Here is a 25,631-nt window from a genome sequence, read left to right on the forward strand (position 1 = left end):
CACATGGCACACACGGCTGACGGACTGTTGTAGTGTGCACCAACCAACTCACACCAAACGCACCAATGGAAGTAGTTGTGCTTATTGGTGAGTGAGGGGAGCATTTTTGCTGCTCTTGTTGTTGTTCTTGTTCATCATCAGGTGTCCTCACGACGAACGATTCGATGGTACCGACCGACCGACCGACCGACCGGTGCGATGCAGTGTGCATATTATTGTATACTCCGCCGACTGGGCGGGCATAATTAGCAGGTTTAACCAGCGACAACAACCAGCTACGGCCGAACGGTCCCGTGTGTTTTGTGTTATTTGTGTTATTGTTATCATCGTCATTATTCTTTTGCGGGCGCAGGCCGTCCTCCCGCCGGTGTTTGCTTCCCGTGCCCATTGTGTGAAGGTGTTTATTTGCGAGGTGAAATTCGGAACCAGTTGTTGTTTTATTCAAATTCTTGCTAGCGCGAATTTGGATTTCCCGTTCGGTGAGCCGCGATGGTAGCTATTTTGAATTTGAAGGGGGGGGGATTTTGCGCCTTTTTTGTATTAAAAATCTTGAAAATTTAAATTCAACATCGTAGTTTTCAGAAAGGATTGATATCTACCTAAAACAGACCCTGTCATGAACAGAATAAAAAAAGCTCAGTCTTTTGGTTAGTGACACCAACGCAGGTCTGACGTAGGACTACAAAAGCAGAAGTCCGACGAAAATATGAAACATTTTGCAACACATTTATTCAATATGTTTATGAATCTACGTTTGTACCCTAATGTTTCTGTCATCAGTCATGCGTTATAACAGTACTGAGAAGATGATGCAAAGGTTATTTAAAATTTAAAAACAAAATAACTAGCAGACAAAGCCAATAGAACATTGACACCAATCGTCGAGTAACACAATAACACCGAAACCTAAACAAACGTTCTTCATCGATCATCAACAAAAAATATTTACCGATTGCCAATCAAACACAAGGCATTAAACTATAATATTGACTGTTTTGGCTGGCTGGCTGGCTGGCTGGCTGGCCGGTTGACTGACCGGCCGGGAACGACGCATTATTCTTGACTTTATCAAATTTCCTTTCGATCGACGGCGACATCGACGACCGACCGACCGACCGACCGATCGGGAGAATTCCAGTGGATTGCCAAGCCCTGCCCTGTGCAGCTGATTCAGAATACGGATAACGGCGCGGCCTGCCAGCGAGCCAATCTGGTGGTCTGGTGGACAAGAGCGAACAAAGAAATGCATTTTTCCTTGGGCTTGCCCCTGCCGCCTGTTTTTCTGCTGTGGCGAAATTATGGACGAAGGACGCGCGCTTCATCAGTGCAGTGTTGAGAAATGACGGACGGAGAAAGGGCAAAAAGGGTGCCGGACCATACCGGGACCATATTTTCGCAGAAGGGCGCACATGTATGTATATTTATGCAAAACACGCGGTCAGTGCGCTGTGTTTTTCCTGACCCTGCACAATTCGTGCCAAAGTACTCTTCTTGCTGCTAGGGACCTGCTGCTAGGGTGGAACCAGCTGGAGCTGCCAGCTAACGTTTTTATACTGTTCTGTGCTTTCTACCAGTGCAGTGGCAATGAGCCAAGCGAGTTCAGAACCAGAACCACCCCGAACCTGGAAGGGAAATTCAACCGAAAGGCCAAGTTTCAATTTATAGTTCACAGTTGTTGTCGTAATGCTGGAAAGCGAAAACAATTCAACTGCAACACGGCGGCCGGCCAGCGGCCGGCGGAGCAAACCGTACCGGAGAATCCCGCTGAGTCGCGTTGCGCAAAATTAATTCAACCGAGGAACTGGGTAAACATTATCAGCACAAAAAAAAGCAATGGCACCAGCACAAACAGTGAGGAATAATTTGTCACTCGCCGTCGTTGTTTTACCCCCTCCGACTCCGGGGCCTGCTGGCAATCACACATTGCATTGGTGCAAATGTTTGTGCCACAGTGAAAGAGTGAAATCGGCCATCTGACAGCAGCAGCAGCAGCAGCGTAGTGTGAGTTACAATGGCAAGCGTGATTTACGAAGCCGGCCGGTCCGGTTCGGTCCGGTCCGATCGAAAGGCTTCTTCTGGTTAGGCGGAAAATTTTGCCGACCGCGTGCGAAATGAATTGAATTAAATAGCTGCACAAATTGCTTGCTTACTTTTTACCGCCTGAAACAAACAACGCCTTTTCCCGTCCCAGTCCGGCAGTCAGTCAGTCCGGCGGTCGGCCGGGCTAATGAGTTTCATTTTTACCGAGGGTTTTTCCATGCTGTCGTCGCCTGACATTAAGGTGAGATGGTGCGCGATATGTGACCTCGCCGGATTGTTTCTCTAAATGTCAGTTCTAGAGAAGTTTTCCATCAACCAGTGCAGCAACATTTTTGCTGAGTGACGTTGATTGATGACAGTCGGGGAATAGGGCAAACCAATCATGAAACTGCTACTTTTCAAGTGGTGAGCAGGATTGTTACTTTAGGCTGGAGAAAGCTGTAATATGAAACGAATGTATTCGAAGCATCATTAGAGATTCCTGTTTATAGACAAACGATCTTTGCTCGAATCTTTGGACCATTTACGGTGCTTGTACGGAGCGCGAGAACAGGCGTGAGTTGTTCCTGCGGGTTCAGAACCAATATTTAATCCTCTAAACTTAACGGCAAATGCAAATTTACCTAAATTACCGTACTTTCTATAAATAAAATGTTACAAAGAATGGTTACGTTTTCCACGCTTATAACTCAGTCATTCCTCGAAAGGCGCGAAAAGCCCGGTGCCATCGCTAGTCAATTCAAAAGGAATCAGTCCTTTTCAGGGCTACCAATAGTAGCAACTGAAGATAATATGGGGAAGGCAACTAGAAAGAAGTGCCCAACGCATGTAGCGCTGTCCTTCCCAATTGCAAGCCCCTACCTAAGCGCCTCCGCGTGGTCATACCTGAAAATACTCCAATTTGCATAATTGAGTAGTCAAGCTAGGTCGTGTATTTTTCAGTTCCTGATTTTAATTTTAAGGGCTTTAACCGATCCATTTTTTCTACCGCAGCTACACCACCGCGCATTCAGATTCACACCGTCCGTTTAGTGGTGGAATACAAACGCTATGCATAGCACAACCACCAGTTCGCTCAGTCATACCTCCGATTGTACAGCAGAACGAATGCGTTCTGATCTTTTAACGTAGAATTGCTTCTTTCAGGAAGATAGCTGGTATAGGGGGTCATTCCAAAAAATCGAAAAATGCGAGCGTCACGAAAAATGAAAGATTTTCAGCGCTAAAAGCTTAGCGGTTTCATGATCGATTTTAAATATTTTTGCACCAATCGATCGGAAAATCTTCTACGCATCTACACAAATAAAGAAAGCTTTTGATTTTGAAGTGCGCACTACCGCTATCCGGGATGAGATTGTGCCACGGGGGTGAGATTGTGCCAAAAACCAAAAATGTTTATTTGTGAAAATTTATTATATCTATAGAAACTGGTGACCTAAATTCAAAATGATCATGAACATAACATATTTATTCATAACCTAGAATGGAACACAGATAATTTTAGCAAACTATTTAGCCTAAACAGGGTTTCAAAGTTCGCGATCAAAAATACTCGGAAATAACGCTTGTAAAAAATGTCCCGCATAAACTAACCCAAACAAGAAATCGCATCAACTAAACTAATATAAATAAACTAATCATTTACAATGTATTGAAAGGTTATTAAGCGTTGGATAAGTTTTGATTACGAAAATAATATTTTTTGAAACTTTGTACTTTTCGAGCTTCACGGGGGTGAGATTGTGCCAAGCCATAATGATTGAGCCAATTTGTGGATTTCACATACACAACAAAAAAACGTCAACACCCGTTCGTTTGAACGATTCCTAATGCAAACTAACGGGGTTCGTTTTTAATTTGAACAACTAGCAACCCTAAATATGCTGAAACTTGTATGAATTGACCGCCCTGCTCTTTGTTATTGTTTTGGTGGTTTGATTTAGTCTCGTTTAGTTGGTAGTTGCAAGCAGCGAATATGTTATTCTCCGATCGGATTTCTACCGTTATCATTGAGAAACGAAATGTGAAACTGATCAAACTAGGATTAAATACGCTAGATCAGTACAAACAAATCGTGTTTATATGCATTGTCTGTGAAGGCAAATGATGCCATGTTGAGAATGACATTTGAACCATTTTTAATTTGCACATCGTGCAAACCAGCGGGCTTCAAATTAAAAAGTGTTCAGATTAAAAACGGTCAAACGAACGGGGGTCCACGGTACACAAGTACACTCACATTCTTTACTATTGAGCACAATATTTTGACAGATTAGATTGCATCATCCATTTTGGAGCAAACAGCATCATAGGTCTGCTAAATAATTTAAACTAATTTTTACTTTTTCTCTGGAAATTTCAGATACTTTGAATAAACATTCTAATATAAGACGAATATATTATACCGTGTATAAACTGCCAGTTTTAAGGAGTGGGGAGGGGGTGGGATGGGCCACATGTTCTGCCGCCGCGGGTTCTCGAACGAAGTAATGGTACCTTTGGTTGAATGATCAAATAGGTATGCCCCCTTAGGATACACGCCCTCTATAGATCTCCCCCTTGTTAACCCTAGAAACGCTACTGGCTATATAAAGGCTGTCCATTGACTACGAACTCATTTTTAGTTATTTCAGACCTCCCCGGGTTATTTTCGTTCACACTTTTCGTATGATGCGTTGTTTTTGGCCGACCCCCTGCCCCTAATAGTCCACTTAGTTCATGGACGGCCCCATATAAACTACTTTATACTGATATTCATGTCTATTGTTTATAAATAAGCTAATGTTCACCGTTTAGGTATTTACCTTAACTTTATGTTTTTGGCACAATGTCACCCCCTAGAAGGGGTGAGATTGTGCCAAAGTTCATGCACTTCCAGTAAAATTAGGTTCCATTGTAACTAAACCACCTCTACGGTAGTTGTTAATTGAACAATTTAGTATATATTGACAGGTTTGAAATCAACATAGTTCCTAAATTGTGTGTATACTGAGCTAAAGAACAAAAACATATGCTTTTTTGCCACAATCTCACCCCGGATGACGGTACTGAAAAATTGGAAATAATGAAACCTTGTCCATCTAAAAATCCTAGCTTCGTGATTGGTTGTTGGAAAAGACGCCATTAAAGTGGTAATGCGTTTTCACGCTTCGGCTTATAATTCAGTTAATTCCTAATAGATTTCCAAGCTATTTACACCAATAGATCGGTAAAACGAATTGGAAAATATGGAAAACTATTGAATTTCAATACGAGCCATTGAAAAACTGACAATAACTCTAACTCGGTAGTTGGAATAATTTCCAATTTCATACAATTCGGGAACCAACAAGAAAGTTGATGGAAAATTCCATTTAATTCTACTATAACAAAGTTACTAGAGAATTAAATGGAATCCTACCCTTTCTAATTGATCGCTAATTGGCTTAAAAGTTTCTTATTGTGATGTACCACCAACACGAGCAACACGAGCGGTGCCGCAGTCGTGCACGTCTGCATTTCCCGGTCGGTCGTATTCATCGGCTGCTGACGAAAGGAAAGTATGCTGAGTGTGTGTTGGAGCTGGAGCACTCGTTTCGCTGCCGTGATGGAATATCTGGCTGCCGAAGTTCCGGAATTGGCAGGAAATATGCTGCTCACGACAACAAAACGACCAGAATTATCGTCACTTGCAGCTGGCCATCCGCAACGACGAAGAGTTTAACAAATTGCTGTCCGGTGTCACCACTGCTCAGAGAAGTGTCTTTCCGAACTTCCAGCTGTTTTGTTGCTGCCCAAGAAGACGGAAAAGCAGGCTCAAATTTCCAACATATCACGTCGAAAAACCGTTCTTTTAAGAAAAGCGCGAGAACAGGCGCGAGTTATTCCCGCGGGTTCAGAACCCATATTTAAACCTGTCAACCAACTCAATGGCAAATGCCGTACCGTCGTTGCCGCTGTCCATTCCAAGCCTTCCGCGTGGCCATATCTGAAAATACTTCGATTTTTATCATTGAGTAGCCAAGCTAGGAGGTGTGGGGTCGTGCGCTTTTCAGTTCCCGATTTTACAACTGTAGCCTTAGGCAACTATTGAACCAGACGACTTCATTTTTAAATAGTCTATCATTTAAATCAATATTTTTAATAGTTGGTGCCTTTTTATGTTTCTAGAGAGCAAAATAAGGCACTATGTCCTTGGCCAATTACAGCATGGCTTCTGGTTTAAATTGCTCTTAGTTCATCCCCAAGTTTATTAGCAAAGTTGAACTTCCAACGCCTGTGACTGTAAATATATAATACGAGCTGTGTGCCCGATTTTACTCGGGGTCCCGTTCGTCACTCAACCACTTGTTCTATACAAATTTGTATTTCATTTGTATAGAAGCGTCCCTTGTTAAAAAAAACAGATAGGTCCCAGTACACCATAGAAAAAATTCCTGCCTTCTAAAACACCCACATGCAAAATTTGGTTCCATTTGCTTGATTAGTTCTAGAGTTATGAGGAAATTTGTATTTCATTTGCATGGAAGCCCCCCTCCCTCTTAGAAAAGGAGGGGTCTCAGTACACCATAGAAAAAATTCCTACCTTCTAGAACCCCCAAATGCAAAATTTGGTTTCATTTACTTGATTAGTTTTTGAGTTTTGAGGAAATTTGTGCTTCATTTGTATTGGAGCTTCCCCTGTTACGTCCTCCAAAACACTGCTCTTTCAACCCCTCTATAAAATTGCTGGTCATTTTATCTATCCAACGACATATAAATTGTTCAGTTTCGTTCAGTAGTTTAGTAGTTATAACCATTTGAAATCTCTCATTCAAACGTTACACTTCTATTTTCATTTTCACAAAGTGCTACCCAGTCCCAGTATAGTAAACAAAGACGTAGTCCTACGTCAAAAAACCGTAAAAGTAAGTACTGTCTGTATCTAGATTGTATCCTCAAAATTCACAGTTATTTTAAAAAGTGCTTTTTACAAACAAATCATTATATTTCGACAACTATAAGAGATAGCATTAGTAAACTTGACATACTTTCAACCAAAAAAAAATTTCCGATTATGTCAGTTTTCCAATTATATCAGCCTAAAATTCACGGAGGGGCTGATATAGTCGGCATAGGCTAAAAATATATTGGGCAAGTGTGTGGTGCGTGGAGTGATACATAAAACTGACGGAGAATAAAACAAAATTGGATATTAGACTACCTAGTGTAAGGGTACGTCGGTAGTTTAGTTAGCAAAACATTCGGGTACCAACCGAAGGGGGGGAGGGGGGGTTACGAGCCCCGCCATTGCCTTTGTATGACCCAATACCTTTTTGGCCTAAATATCGATATTTTTTAGTTCATCCACCCAGTCCTTCCTCCCGGTTGTCGACCATCCACTTACTTGTATTTCTGGTAGGTTTCTTTTCGGAAATCCCTATAGACGAAGCCTTTTTTGCTTCTTTCATTCTCTCCCTTGTCAATGAATACCCCATCCTCGTTCTTTGTAGATCCTCCTCTGGTCACTCAACCATTTGTACATCTGTTATCAATGCACTATGGTCCAGAAAGCCAAATTAGGTGGAATAAATTGTTTACTCAGTAGTCCTGGTTTTTAGACTATTTACGTACTAGCAACATAGTCTTAATTTGGGATGCCGCCTTTTTGACATCAGCTATATTAGGGTGACCCTTAAATTAACCAAGATCCAAAAATTATCTTCAAAACGAAACAAGATAGTGGGATATTCACTTCAGCAATTTTATAGCTCGAAGTATTTTGAGCAATATTGCAGAAGATGAAATCCGTTTATCTCAAACCGTTTCCATATTAGGGCGTTTTTCCTGAATTAAGTTAGGGTGACTCTGCTATTTGGCGGTTGTTCTATGTAATTTTTTTCTGCATTTCTCGCAAAACACTTCTTTAGATGCCTTTTGAGGCTCAATAAGACGCAACTTTTGGTGAAAATAGAAACTGGCTATCTACTTTACTTCTACACTTATATCAAATTTGTGTTAAAAATAGGCCGTTTTCAAATGTTACTATCTCGGAAAAATGCAAGCAGAATCAAAATCGGTTAATTACGTTTGAAAGAACGTAGTTTTTTTCTGTGCATAATATCAAAAATTTGGAGAGGAGATTTTTGTCTATCTCAAATAAATCTCCTTTGAATAACCCCGCATATTCAAAGTTGATTTATTTGAGATAGACAAAAGTCTCCTCTCCAAATTTTTGATATTATGCACAGAAAACTACGTTATTTCAAACTTAATCAACCGATTTAAACATATTTCAGTATATAAAAGTGAATGTGTTGCGCCATAACTTCGAAAAGTCTTGATTGTTCTGTCACAAACTTGACGTGCATGTTTTTTGACATAAGTAACTCAACACAGGGGGTTGGCAAAAGGATGGTGGTTCGCTAAAAGAGGGAGAGGTTCAAGTAAGTGAATGTCTAATCGTATAGTGCTAAGAAGTCTTGTTGAGACGAAGCACGACTTCCCAAGCACAGATATCAAATTGTTATAGGTTTAGATCGTCGTAAAGAATCTTCAACCTATTGGGATGGGGAGATTTTGTCGCTTTTTTTCTAGAATCACGTTAAAACTATAACGGTGTCTTTCCCAACCAATCACGAAGCGAGGATTTCCTTGAAATCAATAGATTTCATGATTGGTGTGAATGCCTGGAAGATTTTCCGATCGTTTGGTGTAAAAATATTCGAAATCGACCTGGAAACCGCTAAGCTATTAGCGCTCAAAATCTTCCATATTTCCGAGACGCTCGCATTTTACGATTTATCGGAATGACACTCTATGCCAAACCTTGCCGTAAGATTTAGTCCCACGTCAAAAAACATCCGGTGGGGGTAAATCACTAAACTTGCCGAAGCAATGTCCGGCAACAGACTGCCTGTTCCTCTCGCACTGACCGAGTAAGTAACAGTTCATCATCCCGGCGGCAGAAACAAATAACACCATACAAAAAAAAAAAACGTCACCGAGGCGAGTATATGGTACGTGTGGGGGATAATTGAATTGAGAGAATAAGAACTTGACCTTTTGTGATATCGCCCGGATGTTTGTCGTATGACTCGCACTGTATTTCTTATTGCTATAATCGCTATCGCAAAAATTTTTTGCGTGCTTATGTGATACTGGGCTTTGCCCTTGCTTCAAAGCTTGCTTTACCTTACCCACTTGTTCGTCGCTATCAGTACCTACTATCCCTTCTTACAGCGGTGCACTGACAAGAGGCTTCATCGGGTAATATAGAATTCAACAAGAAGGAAGGGCAAATGAGGGGCCTGAGAATAAGCCCATGCTAAAGTCACTTGACATCGAATGATCTGATTCTACTAAGATTCGTACCCACGACCACTCGCTCGTCAAAGCAAACTCAGCAGACCTACGGAGATGCAATGAAACGCAATCACTACACATTTATCGATGCTTAGCGTTAACTTCGACATCAACTGGCGAATTTACCAATAAAACGTACAACGAAATATAGCTTTAGATAATTTGCGTAAATAAGCTAGCAGCTTACATTCCCAACCGAAAGAGCAAAGTCATTAAAAATAGAATGAAAAACAGTGAACCAAGGTTGCTTCCTAGAGGGATCCCAGAAAACCATTCGACGTGCAGGAACCAATTTTATCTCGCAATGGTCTATCCAGCATCAGCAGCATATTCCTCACAATCGTGTGAAAGATTTGTTCCTATCCAACAGATACGATGTTAGCCATGAAACTAACTTTCTAGAGACTGTGAGACGAGAAAGTTCACATACACAGCAATATTTGTTCGCCAAACTATTGAGTAAATAGCACCAAAAATGTTTGCTCACTATAAGTACATTTGAACATTTGCAATATTGCATGTTGCGCCGTCTTGTTGAAAAAAGGTCGTCATCATCAATTTCGTCATCTTTTGGAAAGAAACCGCTGAAATCACTGTCAACCAAGACCGTCCTATGTCTGACGTGTGATATTTGACTGACGCACTTGTAAATGTATAGGAAAAAGGTAGCATGGAGTGAAAGTGGTCGAACGTTCAATGCAAAAACTGATGTGTTTTCAATATCAGCTAAAAGTTATGTTATATATAACCTAGTTATTCAAAAGTATCTGAGACATCCTAAAACCCTTTAACGCGTCAGCGAATCAGTCAGCTGAACAGCAAACAGCGAAACGGAAGCGGAAGTAATAAAATATATAGCAAATCTAGCTAAACTAAACAACGTGGAACGGTTATGCACCGAATGTGACGGTTCTCATCGAAACGGATAAAGTAGTGCACAGGCCAAACCCGGGCGGCGGCGGCTGTTCGCACCCGATTAGCGTTCAGCGATAACACACTGAGACTTCTGGGTGGGGTAATTACATTATCTGGAATCGCTACCCGATATCGAAGCTTTGATCCAATGATCTAGCTAGCCTGCTAGCTAGCTAGCTGACTGACTGAGCGAAGCAGATCAATGCACCGATCTCGTACTATCATATAGTCAGTAGTAGGTCGTCCATTGCATCACAACCCCCCGCATTCCCTCCTCCAACCAACTAGCTATTGTTCTAACTGTTCGCTATGTGAAACGGTTTTTTTGTTTACATGAGTAAACGAACTAGGGCTGCCGCACAAATGCGGGGTCTTACTTTGTAGTATTCCTCCGGGTTCGGGACCACCCTAACCAACTGCGAAAAAGTACGACTGCTCACGTGGTGAACACGACTCATACGCACAGTGACCACGATAAGCATCGGCAGGGATTGAGAAAACTAAGCATCCGTAATTGAATGTCAACAATAGCAAACATTTTTTAATAATCCGCTTTGAAAAAAAAACTGCTAGTTGACGTCACATACAGGCAACAAATTAAGTTTCACTTGTTCTTCCGAAATTCATTTGCTCTAGGAAACACAACCACACAGTTAACCGGAGGCGAAGGCATCATGACTTAAATTATCTTTTCGATTTGCGCTCGCTGCACGGTATTGCTCCCTATATTAACCGCGTGGCGATCATGTATCGTATGGTATCTATTGAAGGTACTATACAGTTAATAGGATTTAAATAGGCGACGACTAATTGATGCGGCAAGCAGCCAAGCCAGCCAACCAGCGTCGCGTCGGCGCTCGGCGTGACTTACAGCTCCGGTGATTCCCGGTATTTAAACAAACATCGTCCAAGTGAGACGAAGATCCAGAATTTTACAGTGTGCACGTGTGTGTATTGAACACAGCAGCGGAGCAAAAAAAAATCCAAAGGTTAGTATTTCAGTATCATACACCGATACGTTTGAAATCGGTTACCAATCCATCCGGCTCGAATGGAATGCGCGTGTATGCGATGCGGTAATTGAAAATCCAACAGTATCAAATTGCGCTCGTCCGGGGCCGAGACAAACAAGAGAAAGTCACTTTTCTGGTACTGAACTGGAAGAAAGGGATCGCTTTGGGGGGAGGATGTGGGATGGATGTGGATCAAATGCCATTTTGCGAGTTCTTTTGGTTCAATTATGGTTGAAACATTACCATACCTAAACAGTTTACTAGATATTCTTTAGTCGTGCAACGTTGCACCATTTCATCAATCCAGATTTGAATAATGAATAATGTATTATATAATTAGAACCAATATTCAGTTCCTGCCTTGCGGAACATCCTATCTAATTTCCATTCTTTAGTTATAAAAAAGTGCACATTTTATGTTGGTTTTTCACAATTGTGAAACGCAATTGAAACACTTTTCTACTGCTGATATTTTTACTTGATTGTCCAGAAATTTTTCTGGGAAAAACTTAGACTGTAAGACGCTTGGCACAAGAGTTATGAATTTGGAACTAGGCAATGGCCGACAAAATCGAAAAAAATCTCGAGTTGTTTTCTGGAAAAATTGGATTTTTGTTATCTAGTCCACACACGCCTTTTAATTTATTTTCAATTCTAAATGATTGGGTTTTTACACCGGGTATAAGCACCGATCTTTTCCGGAACGCGTGAAACTGAGAAACATGATAATTCAAAGCACATTTCTCGAGATCTAGCAGGAGGAGGTTGAGAATTTGAAAGTCCACTTCTAGCGGACAAAGTCACGCTGCTTGAGAGTTTCCTATGCGGAAGCAATGCATGCTCAATCAGTCGGTCAGTGATTCTGGTTTGACTGTCACGGACCTGTTGGACTTTGGTGTTGGTCGTTTTAAGGTTTCCTGTGCCTAACCGGTACAGTTATTAAACAGCAACCAGCTGCATGTAGCATCGCTTGACAAGGGGAAACAAAAGGATGTCTTATTTGATTCGTTGCGAGTCGTTTTCGATTAATCTGCTTAGGCTGGCCGCGACTGCATGGGCATGTTGCAAGTAACTCCCTGCTTTTAAAGTAACTTAAAGCACGGTAAATGGGTTGAAATGATAAGAGTGAGTAAGGAATAATTTGCCTTTGCCAATGTTCAGAGGTTTAGGAGAATAATTTTTGTCTTGGGTGTCAATGAACTGTTTATACCTTCAGATAAAACGAATGGATGTGTAAGCATCTATAGGCTGGACTGCGAAGGTTTAAGCTTCAATGTTTTTTTTTTTTTAGTCAAAATGGTTTGCGATGATATGAACACCAGCAAATTTCCTGGAAGAGCGATTTAGCGATAACATTCGACACTTTGAAGCACGCAACCTGCCTTTCATCTAATTCTCGCTCCCAATCACGGCAAAACCTCAACTAATTTTTATGAGAACAATCACAAAAATAGTCGGGGAAAATTATTTTCCTTCACACGAGGGACTTACCAAGGAAATGAGCTAAAATTTGTACTTTTCGAAAAGACCTCACTAACGATAAGAGATTCTCCTTGTGTCTCGTCTCTTCTCTGGTATTCCCAACCATGGTATTCCCAGATATTCACTGAAATGAACATTTTTTTTTACTTTATTTATTATATTTGTAGCTAAAAGTTTATAACAAACTGTAATCAGCTACCTCAAAGGCGAACTCGTATTGTCAGTTGGCTATTAACGGTGTCTTAATTTTAATTGTACAATTGTTGACGTTATCTTCTCTTAAATAATCTTATGTTTAAAGTTTTCATTTCTGGCGATAAAGCATTATATATTATTACACCTTAGTAGAATAGGTTTTTAGCTGCATATGCAGTTCTTGAACCACTGACATACATGAGATCTTGTTGTCTAGTAGTGTATGAATGTAATTTGATACATAAGCTAGGGTTATATTTGTTTTTATCAAATTCTGACGTATTTTATGAATATGCAAAAGCATATTATATTCGCATAATAGCTTAATAATGTATTTTCGTCGTATAACTCCATTGATGAAAAACGCAATGGAAGGCGACGAGGCGACATTTGGGCAGATAGGTTCAACAATTTCCTACAAATTGGTATGCAAACTAATTGCAGATACCTGCCGATGACTAAGATATTCAGATTTTTCATCAGACGGTTTTTGACCTAAAATCAGTTATATCTTATTGATTATTGCAGATAAAGCAAAACAGTCTTCAGCAAAAATATTCCTCTTTTATGTGCAAAATGTTTTCTAGAGCATTACATTGAGCTATCTGTTGAAATAAACATGTTACAAGAAGAAATGTGATTTGAGGGGTCGTTTATATTTGTTTATAAAGTCAATTGCTGAAAATGGGTAAAAGGTAGAAGTTTGATATGGTCAGAAAAAACACTTGAAATTGGTTTATCTTTAATATTTTAAAACCAAAAAGGTGAAAAAAAATTTACTCAAAAAGTTATTACTTGAATTGTTGTTAAGGTAACGCCCAAATATTGGACGACCCCTTCAAAAGATACATCGTTTTTTTCATTCAAAAAGTTGCCGAAGACTGCATTGAGCTGAGCCATGCCGTTTAACCGCAAATATTTTTGCCCCAGAATTTTAATTTCTGGCCCACAGTGCAAAGAGAGTCTCTCAAAACTACTTAACTTAGGTCCTTTTGAGAAGTTTCGCGACAATTTATGAATCTGAGTTGCTTTCGAAAAACAAACGGTTGGATATTGGATGCGACACTCTCGAATGGCTTCATCGTCCCGCATGGTAGTACGTTGGGACCGCTTTTTCCGGTTCTTTTTAAAAACATCCATGTTTTTCCTATTATAGGATAAAGATCACAGATTGTCTAGATGTCTAACAAATTATTTCACTGTCTTCCACCACACGAACAATGACTAACTGACTTTTTGACGTAGGACTACGTCTTACTGCAGGGTGTCACCTGAATAAAAATGTACAGCGAAGAAACATTGAATTTCACTGTTACAAAACATCGAAAAACCACATTGAAACAGTGAAAATCTTTGTAAAAGTTACACTGAAGTTACTTTTAGAAACTGATATGAAGACAATGAATTTGACAGATTTCGAACTATTATGATTTTCGAGCCGCATTCATCGCTCATATTAGGAAAGTACTAGAGGTCAGTACACATACATAAACAAATTCCGCTCTTTCCCCTTAACGCCTGGTCTCAATCTGTTAGATCCTATCGACTCTGTTTCATTACTGTCTTCTATCGTTCCATCCGTCGTCAATTGTAAAATCTATCGTTATAAAAACTTAATTGCATGCCTGACCTCATTCAAGTTCAAGACATAAAAACAACGAGGTTGGTCTATTCCATAGGAACGGAGCCTTTCCCCGAACACCTGCATTGAGAATCGCGGTTAACACGCTGACAGGCGAACAGTGTCGTAAGTCGCAAGCGCCTGCATAGTGTCGTCCCGTCATTAAAACGAATTAGAGTAAACTTCTCGATCAGTGGTTTCTATAGTAGACGGAAGAAGAGGCACAATTTGTGTCTAAAAATAACTCAACCTGCCAAGGATTGGACCTTCGATAGAGATGATTTCCGGCGGCCATTTGCTTCGAAACAATTTGCATTGTTGCCGAATTATATGAAAAATTTTCCAAGAACGGTACAGTGAAGTTACAGCATAAAGTGTTGTAAACAGTAAAATTCATTGTAATCGTAATGTTTTTACATTAATATTCGTTATGCATTTCTATCCGGGTAGTGCTACAAAACACACAAAAATGTCCAAAACGCGATATCGTCGCCAATCACCAGAAAAGGTGTAATTATGTGTAATTTTGAATTGAAACTGTATTCGTAGTCTTACGTGAGCTCTTTCGTGCCTTTAGGTACAGACCTTCATAATTTTTTGAACACAATTTCTGACTACCTCGATTTGTCTTGTTATAGAACAAATAGGCTGTTACAAATGGTCGCGTCTCGTAGAAGAAAGTAACGAAACAAAAAGGTGTAATAGTATCATTAGCCTTGGATAAGACCAGATGGGGAAAGAGCGAAAAATTTGATGACAGCAAAGTCATTTGAAGTGCACTAGACCAAGCTAGGGGATCCCCAGAATAGAAACGGGTCAGAATCCAAGCCGATTTAAACCAGATTCGAACCCCCAAAACATTCTATTCTATCAAGGCCTGTATGATTCACCGATATTGCATAACTCTTGAACCGTTTGGTGGCTGGCTAAAATCAGCTGTCCAGCGCTGCAAATCGAATGCTCTAAATTCTCGGCAAGAGTTTGTACTCTGAGAATGCGATTAGGCATTCTTTCGGAACTGGTATCAACTTTCAGTTGAACCCACCACAACCACCCCATTTCGGTGGTTTATGGGAGGCTGTGGTGAAAATTTTCAGGCATCTATTTTTTCTTCAAAATATGTTGACGATGCTGAATCGTCAATGAGTTTAACACGCTAATAAAATCTTTATCAATCGTCACAGATATTTCCAGATTCCAATCGTCAGAGATTTTTAAGTGTCTGGAAAGCAGCATTTTGCATGTGATTTTTCGGTTTTTCTGTTGTCTTGTTGAATCTTTTTTCCGACCTTCAGGATCTTTTCCATGACCTTCAAATGAATTGTTTCTGAAGGGATGAACGCTGGGGTGTGAAGTGTGATGTGCTCGCGGTTGTTCGACAATTTATCGTATCCGCTATAAGCTATGCTATTATAAGTGCGTGAATATAGCTTCTAGAACAGCAGCTACATACTAAGAACATCCATCCGCTACGATTTTAATTGCAACAAATGTGCAAAAGCTGAAGATTTGTGAATACAAAGTGTACCCCTTAAGAAACTTCTCGTGCTTCATACACTAAATGATAAACACTAAGTGTATGACAAAAGACTCTGTCACTATGAAGCAAAACAAACATGCTGTCATGCAAAGTGATAGCCCTGTGTCGAATTTAAACGATTTGTGGACCCGAATTCAAAACATTTTCAGTACGCGCAATGCTCAAATTGAAACGGCAATTAATAGCTGCAAAAAGGAGCTTGAAATGCGTATAAGTGAGCTAGATTCTCAGTTGAATGTACAGAAAAACGAATGCACTGCGAAAATTTTACAATTGGATGCTACAATAGCTAGTTTACGTTGTGACCTTGATGCTGCTATTGAGAGGATTGCACACACAGAAAAGCGAAATGATTTGATTATTAGCAACGTACCCTTTGTGCCCAACGAGAATCTTAAAACGGTCTTCAATCGAATCGGAATGCATCTTAACTACTCTGCCGCTGACATGCCCAACGTTAAGCTAAGACGTCTGACGAAAATGCCACTCTCGGCCGGTACATCGCGCCTATTCTATGCCAGTTTCGAATGCGGAGTATTAGGGATGCATTTTTCGTTAATTATCTCAAGCGTAGAGATCTTAATCTGTGGCATATTGGATGTGAAAGCTCCGGTCGTGTATACATAAACGAGAGTTTGACGACGAATACAAGAAACATACTTGCAGAATGTACCCGACTTAAGCGACATGGACGAATCGATAAATTTATCGTACGGGACGGTACGGTTAATATTGTACGCCACGGAAAAGTCATCCGGATTCTGCACCGTTCGCAATTACTTAACCTATCCAATTGAATATTCACTTCCTTCCCTGCTTCCTATCGTTTCATTCCCTATTTTTTTCCTTGAATCCATCCGCTCCTAAAAGTTATAAAAAATTACCTATCCATGTTATATTCATTTCCTGCGCATCTCTATATCCTTTGATTCCCATCACTTAGTTATCCATGAATATTCCCTCCTGAAAGTTTCGTTGCTGCTGTTGTTGCTGTTGTTGCTGTTGTTGCCATTGCTATTGGATCAGCTGATCTCCAATCGGATTTGGATGCTACCGATATCATCACGATGGATAATAATTACGCTGCTGTTGTAATTTTTGGATGTACTGTTACTATTCAATATAACTGTGCTAGTTGGTTTTCACGCATATTGCTATCGAAGAACGGAGACTATAGATTGTCGACTGAGCCGCGTCACATGTGCATTAATGAATAGATTTTTTAGATGTAGTTTAATTTTTTCGATTGATGCTGCTAATTTGTGTATGGGGTGTTCAATAGTTAGGTTTTGTTTAATGATTTCCGTCTTTTTCAAACATGGCTATGGATAGTGTCCAAATACGATCTACCTCCACGAACAACCTCATACCTAGAGCAGTTTTCACTTCAGCACTAATGAATAATAAGCTGAATGTTTGTCTTTTGAATGTGCAAAGTATATGCGCTCGCGGTTTTACTAAGTTTAATGAATTGAGGGAGAATTTTGATCAAAGTGTAATAGATATAGTGTGCATGACTGAAACTTGGCTTGATGAAACTGTGATAGATACAATGATCTCTATAGACGGCTATAATTTGTATAGATATGACCGAAACAGACATGGGGGTGGAATCTGTGTCTACGTGAATAAGAAGCTGCGGTGTCGGATAGTTCGAAAACCAGATTCAACTGACATTCATTACACAACTGAATTTTTATTGCTAGAAATCGAATGTGGCAATGACCGCTTCATGCTAGGTGTTTACTATAATCCACCAACTGTGGACTGTGCTGATTTAATTATGCACCATCTTGATGAATTCACTGTGAAGTATAACTCAACATACTTCATAGGCGATTTTAACACAGATCTCAGCAAAAATACTGCTAGAGTTAGAAGATTTAGTGATGTTTTATCCAGTTTCGCGTACTCATGTATAAATACTGAACCTACTTTCTTCCATCAATCTGGTTGCTCATTGCTTGATTTGTTCATATCTGATTCCCCAAATTCTATTCTTAAATTTGGTCAGGTGTCTATGCCTGGTATCTCAAATCATGATATGTTATTTGCTACATTAGATTACTCTTCGGTAGTAGAACCTCAGGTAATAAAGTATCGTGACTACAAGAATTTTGACGCGGAGGCTTTGCGGTTAGCTTTTCTTTCGTTTGATTGGTCAGAATTTCTTAGTATCACAAACTCAGATATTTTACTGGAGATGCTCAATGGTCATTTCAATTGGCTACACGATAATTTTATACCACTGCGCGTGAGCAAGCAAAGAATAAACGCTTGGTTCAACAGTGATATTGAAAAAGCTATTATCGAAAGAAATATTGCTTACCGTAATTGGAAACGCTCTAGAAATCCCGTTCAACATTTAAACTACAAACGTAAGAGAAATCTGGCCACCAATATGATTAAAAAGGCAAAAGACAACTACGACCAGCGTAAATTTAATGTCAACTTACCTAGTAAACAGCTTTGGAATAACATACGGAAGCTTGGTCTTACAAAAAACCAAGCGTCTGATACTTCTTGTAATTCTTTAGAGGAAGAGATAAACGAATACTTTGCCTCCAACTTCACAACTGAACTAGTTATTGATTCGATAATACCCGTCAACAATGATGGCTTCCGCTTTCGTCCTGTTCAGGACTATGACGTTGTGAATTCAATTTTTTCTATAAAGTCGAATGCAATTGGTCTAGACAACATTCCAATACAATTTTTGAAAATTTTGCTACCCTTGGCTCTTCCATATACAGTGGTAACCCGATTTTGTCACCCCCGATTTTGTCACGTTTTTTACCCGATTTTGTCACGCTTTTGATTTATCAAAAGCTTCGTTTGAAAATTATTTTGAAACATGTCAAATGTGCTAAAACACTGTGAAAAGAACTGTGTTGATTATCGTGGAGTTTTCACAAAAGTTGTTTCTTATCTCCACAACTATAATAGCTAGAAGGTCACTTTCTTTGGCAAAGTTCTTTATAATCATCTTCTCAAAAATTTTGTAGAACATTGTTTTGCTCTATCTCTTACTGCTTGAAAAATAAATTTTCTATCTTACTTTTAGGGGAGTTAATCGAAGAATCGTTCATACCATAAGAAAGAGCTTTTTACGCTATGAAATTTCTATGAACATAGTTAACCAGTATAATCAACCATTTCGGCGCAATTAAAAAACGCGTGTTTTCATACCTGTGGGACTGCTGTGAACAGGTGACAAATGTCCACAGAGAGGTAGATGAAAGTGCGAAATGTCCTAAAAGTGATCAGAATGAAATATATGTACTTCGTTCTAAGTTATCTGTAAAAAAATAGAAATTGAAAAAATACCCGATTTTGTCACTTTCCCGTTTTTGTCACCCCTAAATTCATCATGGGGGTGATAAAATCGGGTCATTACTGTATCAACCATTTTTTCAACACCATTTTAGCTACATCAATTTTTCCGAAAGCATGGAAGATTGTTAAAGTGATTCCCATCAAAAAGAAAGCAAACTCCAATCATCTCACCAATTTAAGACCAATAAGTTTGCTAAGCACGCTCTCTAAAGCTTTTGAAAAGATCATGCAAAACCAAATGTCACACTTTGTAACTGAAATGAATTTCCTAACCAAATTTCAATCCGGATTCAGAAGGTCTCACAGCACTGAAACAGCACTTATGAAAGTCCACGATGATATCGCACAATCAATCGACAAACGTGGAGCCACTACCTTATTATTAATTGATTTCTCTAAAGCCTTTGATCGCGTCTCTCACTCTAAGCTGGTTTACAAACTGTCGTCTTTATTCCAGTTTTCCAGCCAAGCAGTCAATCTAATCCGCTCTTATTTACGTGGCCGCAGCCAAGCCGTGTTCTATAATGGTAAAATATCTTCATATCTACCTATAGATTCTGGAGTCCCTCAAGGATCCGTGCTGGGTCCCCTGTTGTTCTCAATGTTTATCAATGATTTACCCACAGTTCTGCAATTTTCCTCAATACATCTCTTTGCAGATGATGTCCAGATTTATTACTGTGCCCAAAATAATGCAAGCACTCAAAACATCTCAAGAAAGATCAATCATGATTTGAACAATGTTTTTCTTTGGTCGCAAAGAAACCTTTTGCCGATTAACACCTCCAAAACTCAAGCAATGATGATCAGCCGATCTAGAACTTTGATGGAGACACCATCGTTATTCATGAATAGTGAACGTGTGAATTTTTCCAGCACTGTCAACAATCTCGGTATGATTTTTACTTCAAGTTTAAACTGGGATCTCCAAATAAATGCCCAGTGTGGAAAAATTTATGGTACGCTTAAACGTTTGAATCTAGTCACACGTCATTTCTCAGTCGATACCAAAATCAAGCTTTTCAAAAGTTTGATACTTCCACATTTTTTATATGGGGATTTTGCGTATTCGAATGCTTCTGCGGCATCTCTAGCTAAACTAAGAGTGGCTTTAAATTCCTCGGTAAGATATGTCTACAACTTGTCTAGGTATTCCAGTGTATCACATTTACAAGCTTCATTATTAGGTTGCAAATTCACTGATTTCTACAAGTTTCGGTCATGTGTTCACTTATATAAAATAATAAAAACAGAAAAACCTGATTATCTATTTTCTAAGCTGATACCACTCAGACAGACTAGAACGTCTAACTTTATTATTCCATCTCATCGCTCATCATACTATAACGAATCATTGTTCGTCAGAGGTATAGTAGTTTGGAATCACTTACCGAATGCAGTCAAAAATAGTACTTCAAAATTAGTATTTAAACGGAATCTACTATCAGAGCTCAACCGCACGAATTAGTTAAGCTTCAATCGAAAAAAGAAATAGTTTATTAGTTTGTAAGACAAATTTTTCTTTGATTTGAATTATATTGCACCATATCAGTCTCCAATTGTAACAAATTAAAAGGCAATAGCCTTACGTTACGAAAAATAAACAAATAAATAAATAAAAATGTTAGGTTCAAAGGTTTCTTCAGAGACCAGAGATTATTCATAAACCGTCAGTCTTATAAGTTCCGCAAAATTCATCACAAATAATCAGATATCATCATGATTGCAACCGAAATTAAAAAAAAACACGCATATTGCATCAAAATGAGTAACTCTATTTTATGCACAGTATTCTCCATCGATAGCAATACATTTTTCCAATATCTTTGACATTGGACTACTGGATGCAATGCCAGTAGAAACTGTTCTTTTTAGAAGCAAACCATTCATTAAGCCATTTCGTCAGAATTGATGTGCTGCCCATCGATAGATAGTAGTCGGAAGAAGCCAAATCTTGCGCGCAAGCTGCATGTGAAAGAACGTCCCAACTAACCGACTTAATTGTTTCTTTGACCGTTGGTTTTGCAACAAAATCACGTTGTGTTACTTTTGGGGTTCTGGTCGATTTTTACCCAAAGTTCGATTAAAATTCATCATTTATTGGTTCGTAGTAGCGTTCAACACTAACGATTTCACCAGCTTTACGCTCACCAAAAACCAAACACCAACTATTCATCGCCAGTTATAATCTGAGGGGGAAACTCTGGGAGCGTTGGAGGAAGTGGATCGGACACACCTTGAAGCGAGCAGCGAACGTGATGTGCAGAGAAGCATAGAAGAGGCAAACCCAGAGACTCATGGTGACGAACGAAGTATCTGGTAGTAGTAGCCATAGCGGGTAATCGTTGGCAGTGGAAAGGGGTGAAGTCAGACCCCTTTGTTCTGTCGAAGCGACGGACACGGACCAATAAATAAGTTTTCCTGTCAAAGCACTGCGATTTTCCAAAAGCTTGATCCCTGTAAGCGCCGACACGCACTCGATAGGATTCTGGAGCAGTTTTCCGCTGGATGGTTGCGTTCTTTTCTTTAACGACTTACTTTCAGGACATCAAGTTCGTCAAGGTTCAATGCACAACTGACAAAATCGATCGAAAAGAGATAGTTTCATACTTTGGCAAAATTGTTTACTTTCAGGACATCAACTTGGTCAAGGTTTTATCGAAATAAATAATTCCAGACCTGTTGGAACGGGGAGATTCTGTCACTTTTTTATAAGATTGTCGTACCGAGTCTGGGAAGCAAAAGCGTGCTTACATGTGATTGACCGGATCGTTCATTCTTGATCAGTGTCTGTTATTTACCCTGATTCTAAACGGGACTCGATAAATTTTCATTATATTCTCCATATCAATCAATTCTTAGAAAGAACTTCATAGTTCATACATTGTTACAGTTTCAATTCAAAAAGAAATTTTCTAAATTTATAAAAAAAATCACCGTAGAAGAGTGATTTGAAATGTTCCTTCACTATCATCTACCGGTAGATTGCTATCAGCGCCGCTCTAATATTTTTACCGAGTACAACGATAATGTTCAAGACATGTGCGATACTGTACAGTCCCATAAATCTTATCGGATTCCGTTTGCTGGGCACGATACAAAGTCACACCCTCAATGGGCTGAACAAAAATGTTTGCGAATTTTTTTTTTCAGCGCACAAAATTTTCACACCGATTCGAAACAAATGCATAAAGAAACTTTCTAAGCTAAACTAACCGAGAAACACCGGTAAAACCTTCAAGACGCATTCATGGACGCGGTTTTCCATTGTCAACTCTCAAAGGGAACAACGTGAACTGTGTCCATAAGCACGTATGCTGTAGGCAGGAAGGCTGGTAGGCAACCAGAATTTAATGTTTAATTTTTTATGACTATAAACGAATAACTGCCGGGGACGGTCTGTTCTGTACCGTGCCCGGACAGACAAACAGACAGACAGAGACAAAGTCGAGTCAGAAAACAAAAAAAAACAACAAGAATTTCTTCTACTCACATCCTTCAAAAACACTGTAGGGGCCTGATCCCGATCGCTGTTGCTGCCACCACCAGCCAGCAACGGTACGTAGATAGATCTGGTGGATTTATGTGTAGGCAGAGAACCGAAGAAGCCAGCCACCGCTGCAAAACCTTTCGTGTAGTTTCCTGTACGGTCCTCGTCCTCGTCCTCTGTCTCGTCGTCCTCACTCTATTCTGCCAATTATGTAAATTTAATCGTTCGCTGTGTGACTTGAAAAGTCACGTCGTCAGTTTTAGCACTTCACCCGCTATTCTTTCTGTACTCTGTAGCAGTGCAACTTATGGGCAAATAAATACCGGCACTTACTCACACCACTAAGCCACTTGGAACGACGACGGGAACGACGTTTAACGACGCGACTCGATCGGGGTGGTAATAAAAAAAAAGTGCAATCCCGTAAAACATACAAACACTGCTGCTTCTTGCGTCGTCGTCGTCGTCGTCGCCACCGCAAACGCTTACTTTGTTAGAATTTTTTTTTCTTTTTTTTTTTACTCGTTCAGCTGCTCACTCAAATCGACTCCACTAACAAATGATACTCAATAAATTTAAAATTTGCATCGTCGGCGGATACTTTGATCACAATATCCTTTAATTTTTTTTGCTGCTGCTACGCGACCGCTGCTGCTGCTGCTTCGAGGAATCACAGTGCGATCGAGCGATATCAACTAAACTCTTTTTTTTTTGTTTTTTTCTGTTTGCGCCGCCGCAGCAATGGTTGTTACTCTGCTGCCGCTGCTGCTGGTCCGATGGTCTCTGACCTTATCACTCAAAATTCATTAACGAGTTCCGACGTTCGTTCGTCCGTCCGTCCGTGCGAAGAACACACGGAGAAACGGTTGTTCGGAGCGGACAGGAACATTCGAATGAGCGAGGGTAATACGAGCCTTACCCGACTTTGCGCCAACAAAAAAAAATTTTTTTTTGCCGATTTAGCACGCACGCACGTACACGTACATACACACTAACAGGACAGCCAGAAATGTGAAATGAACGTGAACGCGCGAATGTCGGGCGTTCCACTGTTTTTTTTGCGACCGCACTTGCTAACGTTCAAGAGAAGACTGACTCCCTCCGGGAGACTGAAACTGGAAGGTTCGTCAATACTAACTGAGACTGACTGACTGCTGGGTGGTACATAAAAACGAACAAAACGATCAAGAGAGTGTGGAAAATGAGAGCCTACTTCTCTTCTTCGAGCTCTCTTCTCGCGGCTTTTCCGATGACGTATTGACACAAGGTCGCTCGCTTGGCTTTCCACTGCACCACCATCCTCATCAGTCACAAGTAAGTTCCGTAGGCGCGAGTAGGAAAATGCGATTGCGAGCGAGAATAGAAGCTGGCGAGGCGAGTGGCGCTCGAACAAAAAAGAGAGCAGCGACGAGATGCTTTTCTGCGTAGAGGTAGAAGAATAGTCCGTAATATCATTACACGACGAGCAGCTCGAGCTCGAATCGACTCGAGAGTTTCGGTGTCTATTTTCACCAGAACCAGGAGTCACAACCAGGATGAAGAGAGGGCAATGGGCGGGCAGCGCGGAAAATCGTTTGTTTACAATAACAACAAGATATCTGTAATGAGTCGTTTTCGATGAAATTAGATGTTTTTCTGGACGGGGTTGCGGGCTTATACGTGTTGAAAGCATGAAGATGGATAAATGCTTGTCTCCTCCTCCCGCTGCTGTAATGCCGCTGCCGCTGCCGAAGCCGATCGACACCGTTTTTTCCTCTTTAATTTCCAGCATTGACAATGAAAAGCTAAACTTTTTGGTCTACACAGCAAGAAAAGTTATTTGAATGTGCGCTTCACTCAACTCATTTCCGCTGAAGGTCAACTCCCGAAACGGATTGTTGTGTCAATAAAGGGAAAACTTTACAGAGCTTCAAATTTATAAATGTCAAGGTTGAGGTCGTAGTAGCAACAACTTTTCGAATTCAATTACAACTAGTGCATGATAATGGACGGATGTTTCACTTACCACTGGCTGGACCGGATGAATCTGGAAATAAATTAAAAATAATGCGTTAAATTAAAATGTTTCACTTGTACGAATGATATTTAATGTCTTACTAGCTGACCCGACGAACTACGTATTGCCACAAATTAAACTGTGTTGTACATAAATCCTGAATCTCGTCTCAAACCATCATAAAAATATCCTGCCTCCAAAACCCCCCTCATGTCAAGTTTAGGGGAGGGATCATAATTCCCCTCCTAAAGAGGAAAGGGGTCTCAATTCACCATAGAAAAAAAATTTACACCCACATGCTAAATTTGGTTCCATTTGTTTGATTAGTTCTCGAGTTATGAGAAAATTTGTATTTCATTTGTATGGAAGGTCCCCCTCTTGAAGGGGAGAGGAGTCTAAAGAGGGGAGGGTTCTCAATTCCCCATAAAAAAAATTCTTGTCTCCAAAAATACCCACATTTAAAAATTTGTTCCATATGCTTGATTAATTCTCGAGTTATGCAGAAATTTGTGTTTCATTTGTATGGGAGCCCCCCCTGTTAGTGGGAGGAGGGGTCTCTAACCATCATAAGAACCTTCCCTGGCCCCAAAAACCCCTATATGCAAATTTTCGCTCCGATCGGTACAATAGTTTTCGATTCTATAAGGAACATAGAGCAGACAGAAATCCATTTTTATAGG

General features: G+C 40.0%; 1 protein-coding gene across 4 annotated transcripts in view; it reads right to left on the reverse strand.

Moving 5' to 3' along the window:
* The window catches only part of LOC128732709 (signal transducer and transcription activator), a 132,244-nt gene that overhangs the window by 52,269 nt on the left and 54,344 nt on the right, over window positions 1–25,631 (reverse strand). For 2 of the 4 annotated variants that reach the window (XM_053826029.1, XM_053826026.1), the window contains exon 3: window positions 24,961–24,981. The gene's annotated coding sequence lies outside the window, so the exon portion shown is untranslated. Of the gene's footprint in view, window positions 1–22,958; window positions 24,028–24,960; window positions 24,982–25,631 lie in introns of those variants that run through there. The other 2 variants (XM_053826028.1, XM_053826027.1) reach the window with 2 other exon arrangements.

Source organism: Sabethes cyaneus, chromosome 1 (genome assembly GCF_943734655.1).
Source record: "Sabethes cyaneus chromosome 1, idSabCyanKW18_F2, whole genome shotgun sequence".
In the NCBI taxonomy this organism is placed as follows: Eukaryota; Metazoa; Arthropoda; class Insecta; order Diptera; family Culicidae; genus Sabethes; species Sabethes cyaneus.